This window comes from Triticum aestivum, chromosome 3D (genome assembly GCF_018294505.1).
Source record: "Triticum aestivum cultivar Chinese Spring chromosome 3D, IWGSC CS RefSeq v2.1, whole genome shotgun sequence".
NCBI lineage: Eukaryota > Viridiplantae > Streptophyta > Magnoliopsida > Poales > Poaceae > Triticum > Triticum aestivum.
This window is the reverse complement of record NC_057802.1, coordinates 348,211,188-348,218,396: the sequence shown is the minus strand read 5'-3', so window position 1 is coordinate 348,218,396 and position 7,209 is coordinate 348,211,188.

Genomic DNA, 7,209 nt, shown 5'->3' with positions numbered 1-7,209 from the left:
TCTATTTATATGAGTAATATCTTTTATGGTCATGCACCCTTGAAGAGTGGTCTATTTATGTTGACTCTCGATAGTAGTGACACACATATTCATAATATTGAAGCCAATAGATGCAGAGTTGATAATGATAGTGCAACTTATTTGTGGCACTGCCGTTTAGGTCATATTGGTGTAAAGCGCATGAAGAAACTCCATTCTGATGGACTTTTGGAATCACTTGATTATGAATCACTTGTACTTGCGAACCATGCCTCATGGGCAAGATGACTAAAACGCCGTTCTCCGGAACAATGGAGCGAGCAATAGATTTGTTGGAAATCATACATACTGATGTATGTGGTCCAATGAATGTTGAGGCTCGCGGCGGGTATCGTTATTTTCTCACCTTCACACATGATTTGAGCAAATATGGGTATATCTACTTGATGAAGCATAAGTCTGAAACATTTGAAAAGTTCAAAGAATTTCAGAGTGAAGTGGAAAATCATTGTAACAACAAAATAAAGTTTCTATGATCTGATCGTGGAGGAGAATATTTGAGTTACGAGTTTGGTCTTCATTTGAAACAATGCAGAATAGTTTCGCAACTCACGCCACCCGGAACACCACAACGAGGTGTCCGAACGTCGTAATCGTACTTTACTAGATATGGTGCGATCTATGATGTCTCTTACTGACTTACCGCTATCGTTTTGGGGTTATGCTTTAGAGACAGCTGCATTCACGTTAACTAGGGCACCATCTAAATCCGTTGAGACGACACCTTATGAACTGTGGTTTGGCAAGAAACCAAAGTTGTCGTTTCTTAAAGTTTGGGGCTGCGATGCTTATGTGAAAAAGCTTCAATCTGATAAGCTCGAACCCAAATTGGAGAAATGTGTCTTCATAGGATACCCAAAGGAGACTGTTGGGTACACCTTATATCACAGATCTGAAGCAAGACATTTGTTGCTAAGAATGGATCCTTTCTAGAGAAGGAGTTTCTCTCGAAAGAAGTGAGTGGGAGGAAAGTAGAACTTGATGAGGTAACTGTACCTGCTCCCTTATTGGAAAGTACCTCATCACATAAATCTGTTCCTGTGACTCCTACACCAATTAGTGAGGAAGATAATGATGATGATCATGTAACTTCAGATCAAGTTACTACCGAACCTCGTAGGTCAACCAGAGTAAGATCCGCACAAGAGTGGTATAGTAATCTTGTTCTGGAGGTCATGTTACTTGACCATGACAAATCTACGAACTATGAGGAAGCGATGATGAGCCCGGATTCCGCAAAATGGCTTGAGGCCATGAAATCTGAGATGGGATCCATGTATGAGAACAAAGTGTGGACTTTGGTTGACTTGCCCGATGATCGACAAGCCATCGAGAATAAATGGATCTTCAAGAAGAAGACAGACGCTAACGGTAATGTTGCTGTCTAAAAAGCTCGACTTGTTACGGAAGGTTTTCGACAACTTCAAGGAGTTGACTACGATGAGACATTCTCACCCGTAGCGATGCTTAAGTCCTTCCGAATCATGTTAGAAATTGCTGTATTTCATGATTATGAAATTTGGCAAATAGATGTAAAGACTGCATTCCTGAATGGATTTCTGGAAGAAGAGTTGTATATGATGCAACCAGAAGGTTTTATCGATCCAAATGATGCTAACAAAGTGTGCAAGCTCCATCGATCCATTTATGGACTGGTGCAAGCATCTCGGAGTTGGAATAAACATTTTGATAGTGTGATCAAAGCATATGGTTTTATACAGACTTTTGGAGAAGCATGTATTTACAAGAAACTGAGTGGGAGCTCTGTAGCATTTCTAATATTGTATGTGGATGACATATTGTTGATTGGAAATGATACAAAATTTCTGGATAGCATAAAAGGATACTTGAACAAGAGTTTTTCAATGAAAGACCTCGGTGAAGCTGCTTATATATTGGGCATCAAGATCTATAGAGATAGATCAAGACTCTTAATTGGACTTTCACAAAGCACATACCTTGATAAAGTTTTGAAGAAGTTCAAAATGGATCAAGCAAAGAAAGGGTTTTTGCCTGTATTACAAGGTGTGAAGTTGAGTAAGACTCAATGCCTGACCACTGTAGAAGATAGAGAGAGAATGAAAGTTGTTCCCTATGCTTCAGCCATAGGCTCTATCATGTATGCAATGCTGTGTACCAGACCTGACGTGTGCCTTGCTATCAGTTTAGCAGGGAGCTACCAAAGTAATCCAGGAGTGGATCACTGGACAGCGGTCAAGAACATCCTAAAATACCTGAAAAGGACTAAGGATATGTTTCTCGTTTATGGAGGTGACAAACAGATCGTCGTAAATGGTTACGTCGATGAAAGCTTTGACACTGATCCGGATGACTCTAAGTCACAAACCGGATACGTGTTTATATTGAACGGTGGAGCTGTCAGTTGGAGCAGTTCTAAGCAAAGCGTCATGGAGGGATCTACGTGTGAAGCGGAGTACATAGCTGCTTCGGAAGCAGCAAATGAAGGAGTCTGGATGAAGGAGTTCATATCTGATCTAGGTGTCATACCTAGTGCATCGGGTATAATGAAAATCTTTTGTGACAATACTGGTGCAATTGCCTTGGCAAAGGAATCCAGATTTCACAAGAGAACCAAGCACATCAAGAGACACTTCAATTCCATCCCCGATCAAGTCAAGGAGGGAGACATAGAGATTTGCAAGATACATACGGATCTGAATGTTGCAGACCCATTGACTAAGCCTCTCTAACGAGCAAAACATGATCAGCACCAAGACTCCATGGGTGTTAGAATCATTACTGTGTAATCTAGATTATTGACTCTAGTGCAAGTGGGAGACTGAAGGAAATATGCCCTAGAGGCAATAATAAAGTTGTTATTTATATTTCCTTATATCATGATAAATGTTTATTATTCATGTTAGAATTGTATTAACCGGAAACTTAGTACATGTGTGAATACATAGACAAACAGAGTGTCACTAGTATGCCTCTACTTGACTAGCTCGTTGTATCAAAGATGGTTAAGTTTCCTAGCCATAGACATGAGTTGTCATTTGATTAACGGGATCACATCATTAGAGAATGATGTGATTGACTTGACCCATTCCGTTAGCTTAGCACTTGATCGTTTAGTATGTTGCTATTGCTTTGTTCATGACTTATACATGTTCCTATGACTATGAGATTATGCAACTCCCGAATACCAGAGGAACACTTTGTGTGCTACCAAACGTCACAACGTAACTGGGTGATTATAAAGGTGCTCTACAGGTGTCTCCGATGGTACTTGTTGAGCTGGCATAGATCGAGATTAGGATTTGTCAGTCCGATTGTCGGAGAGGTATCTCTGGGCCCACTCGGTAATGCATCATCATAATGAGCTCAATGTGACCAAGTGTTTGGTCACGGGATCATGCATTACGGTACGAGTAAAGTGACTTGCCGGTAACGAGATTGAACAAGGTATTGGGATACCGACGATCGAATCTTGGGCAAGTAACGTACCGATTGACAAAGGGAATTGTATACAGGATTGATTGAATCCTCGACATCGTGGTTCATCCGATGAGATCATCGTGGAACCTGTGGGAGCCAACATGGGTATCTAGATCCCGCTGTTGGTTATTGACCGGAGAGTCGTCTCAGTCATGTCTGCATGTCTCCCGAACCCGTAGGGTCTACACACTTAAGGTTCTGTGGGTTGTAGAGATATTAGTATGCGGAAATACGAAAGTTGTTCGGAGTCCCAGATGAGATCCCGGACGTCACGAGGAGTTTCGGAATGGTCCGGAGGTGAAGAATTATATATAGGAAGTCCAGTTTCGGCCACCGGGAAAGTTTCGGGGGTCACCGGTATTGTACCGGCACCACCGGAAGGGTCCCGGGGGTCCACTGGGTGGGGCCACCTATCCCGGAGGGCCCCATGGGCTGAATTGGGGAAGGGAACCAGCCCCTGGTGGGCTGGTGCGCCCCCCTTGGGCCTCCCTTGCGCCTAGGGTTGGAAACCCTAGGGTGGGGGGGCGCCCCACTTGACTTGGGGGGCAAGTCCCCCCCCCCTTGGCCGCCGCCCCCCCTTGAGATGGGATCTCTGGGGGCCGGCGCCCCCCTGGACCCTTGTATAAAGAGGGGGGAGGGAGGGAAGCCGCACCGAAGCCCCTGACGCCTCCCTCTCTCTCCCGTGACACCTCTCCTTCTCGCTGAGCTTGGCGAAGCCCTGCCGAGATCCCCGCTCCTTCCACCACCACGCCGTCGTGATGCTGGATCTCCATCAACCTCTCCCTCTGTAACACCCCAAAAAATTTATTTGGTTTTATTAATTTCCTTTTCATGGGAAGGAGGTTATTTAAATTTTTGGGTTTATTCTTCCCCTTTCAAAAATTATCTCTTGCCATGACCTAAGTTGAAATCCCCCCCCCCAAAAGCCATCTTCCCACTTTGTGTCAAGTCAAGCTTCAAATCCAGCAAGTTTAACCCCCCCCCCTTGAATTTATTTCAATTTATTTTAAATCAAAAATCTTTTCTGTCTTTTATTTTGGCCCATAGTGATTTACAAAGGAACCACTAGAATTCCTTTGAGTTTTGATTCCAAACAAGTTTCCCTGGCTAGTCCTTAGAACCCTCAACCAAGATCCATGAAGATCCACTGGTCCACAGTTCAAAATTTTCAAAATTTGCTTACTGCAAGTTTGGATCAGATTTGCTATTTTTGGTGAAATTCATTATTTTTCTCCTCCAAAATTTTTGAGAAAAATCATGAGGCGTCCAGATGCAACAAGAGACCTCTCCACCAAAGATCAGCTCAAGGAAAATTTTCCACATGCCAGAATCATTTCATCGAACAGTTGGCATGCACTATTTCTGTGCAGATTCAGAGTTTAGTGTTCGGTTTCAGTCATCGGTGTCGTTTTCTTCAGAACCGCGGCGTCCATCTCGCCAGTGCTCGCGCTGGCCTCTTGCTCACTGCTCCTTCTTCTTATCCATCGCGCCGCACGGTCGTCTGGACGGGCGCGAGCGTCGGCGGTGAGCTGGCAGGAGGAACACCGCCCCCATGAGCGGTGACAGCCACGTCCGCTGCGGCCGTCAGAGAAGCTCAGCAGGGAACGGTGCCGTCCAGCACCGCCCACACCACCAGGAGCCTCCGCGTGGCCGTCCTCTTCTCTGGACGCGCTGCAGCACCGTCGACGTGGCCTGAGTGGCGCAGAGCGCGCCCACTGTCGCCGACGAGCCCGTGAGGCCGTTCCGTCGAGGGTTGGAGTATTGCCCAAGTCCGACCGAGATTAACTGTGAAACGGAGTCAGTGAACCAATCCGCTGCTTCCCAGCCCCCTGAACCTCTCGTCCGACCACTGCCTCGCCGTAATCACCACCGGAGAAATCACGGTCGCGGCAACCGCCTCGGATTGGCTATAAAAGGAAGCCCCGAGCTCGATCTCGACCAGGCACCATCACTCCACCTCACCAGAGCCACGCCCAGCCACTGGGGAGACCTCGGGGAGGCCTTCTTCCCCGACTCCGGCCGCCCCGATCCGCTTCAGGATCCGGCAAGATTTGCTCAAGTGCGTGCACCCCCGCCTCTCAAACCATGCCAGTAGCCCCCTAGTGCACCCACTCCTCTAACCCGCGCCCCAATTTGAAGGTTGCAGCTCCCTTCGGAGAGAACCATCCTCGCCCGAACCGCCGTCCACCGGAGTGAAGGCCGCCGTCGAAGTGGTGCTCGCCGACGACCAAGTCCACCACCCACCGACACGGAATTTCCCCGTGAGTACACCCGTACCCGTGCCCTCCTCTGGATCGCTGTCGATCGTCGCCGGAGACCACCGCGATCCTCGGCGCCGGCGTACTCTGTTTCAGTTTTCAAACCTGATCGGTGGGACCCCCTTGTCAGCCTCTCTTCTTCTATTTTTGAAACGTTTTCTGGAAGCGCCTTCGGGCAAAGCGCGTTTTCCTTCTGGGCTGGCGTATTTCCAACCGAAACGTTTTCTGCTTTTTCAAACTAGCCCCTGGGTCTTTTCTGTTTCATCACAGATTAGTCCCTGGACTAAAACCTTTATAACTTTTAAACAAAAGATGATTTTGAGTTGATTCTTTTTCTGTCATCTTTGTTTTTCTGTCTAGTTTTTTATAATATTTATTTGAAAAATATTTGGAACAACTTTTATGCACACTTGGTATTTACGTGAGTACGCGTTCTCTTTATACCATAGATACCGGAGGAGGTGACGGAGCCGCGAACTTCGCCGAGCTAGACTCCGACTACTCCGAACCAGGCAAGCATGTTTGAACCTTTGATATGATGAGTGTTTTGCATGTTGCTTGAATAGTTAGTGCATGGCATGTTTATATGAGCATCAGTAAGTGTTATATTGCATGCAAGACAACTACCAGTATGCTTCGAAACTTGATGTGATCATTTGATGGGAGATAACATGATCATGTAGTGACATGAAAGGTGGTAAGATGGTATTGTTGAAGCATGCCAGTCTTATGTCAACCGTTAAACTCCAGTGTTAACGTGGATCAGGCCACGTTACCGTCCGTCCCCTTTTCGTGCTGCCACATGTTTTCTGCAAAGAATACGGTTTAGTAAGTTGCAAACCTCTTTCCTCGTACACACCAAATAGAGGGACCGTGATGAGGGTTCCATGGCCCTGGATTAAAGCCCGTCATCCGGTCAGGGGGCATGGGTGTTTCCGGTTGGGACCGAGAGGGGGGCACCCCTTAGAGCGCGCGATATAAATTTGATCCCATGCTACGCGAGGTTGTAGCCTCCCCGTCTTAAGGTTTTTCTTGAACGTTGCCTAGGGTGATTCCTGGCAGCGGAATGTGGAATGGGTGTGTACTGGTTAGATGTGTTTCTCCTAAAAGACCGTAAACGGAACTAGCCCTTTGTGACTACTGAAACCCGTTGGCTGTGGTTAAAAAGTACAAACTCTGCAGAGTCAAAACCCATCCGAGTAACCGTGTCCATGGTCAAGGATCTTGGTCAACATATCCATATCAGTATCAGTATCAGTCTCAACGTCTGTCTCAGCGTCAGTCTCTGTGTCAGTCTCAGTGAAAATCCCCGGGAAACAAACATGAGTGGTAAACCAGGTTGAATGTTATTCCTGTGGATGGACTAACCAGTTTATTATTACGTACATGAGTACTTCCTTGAGATGATTTAAATTCATGAGCTACTTGAATTCGAATAATGAAATATATGCCC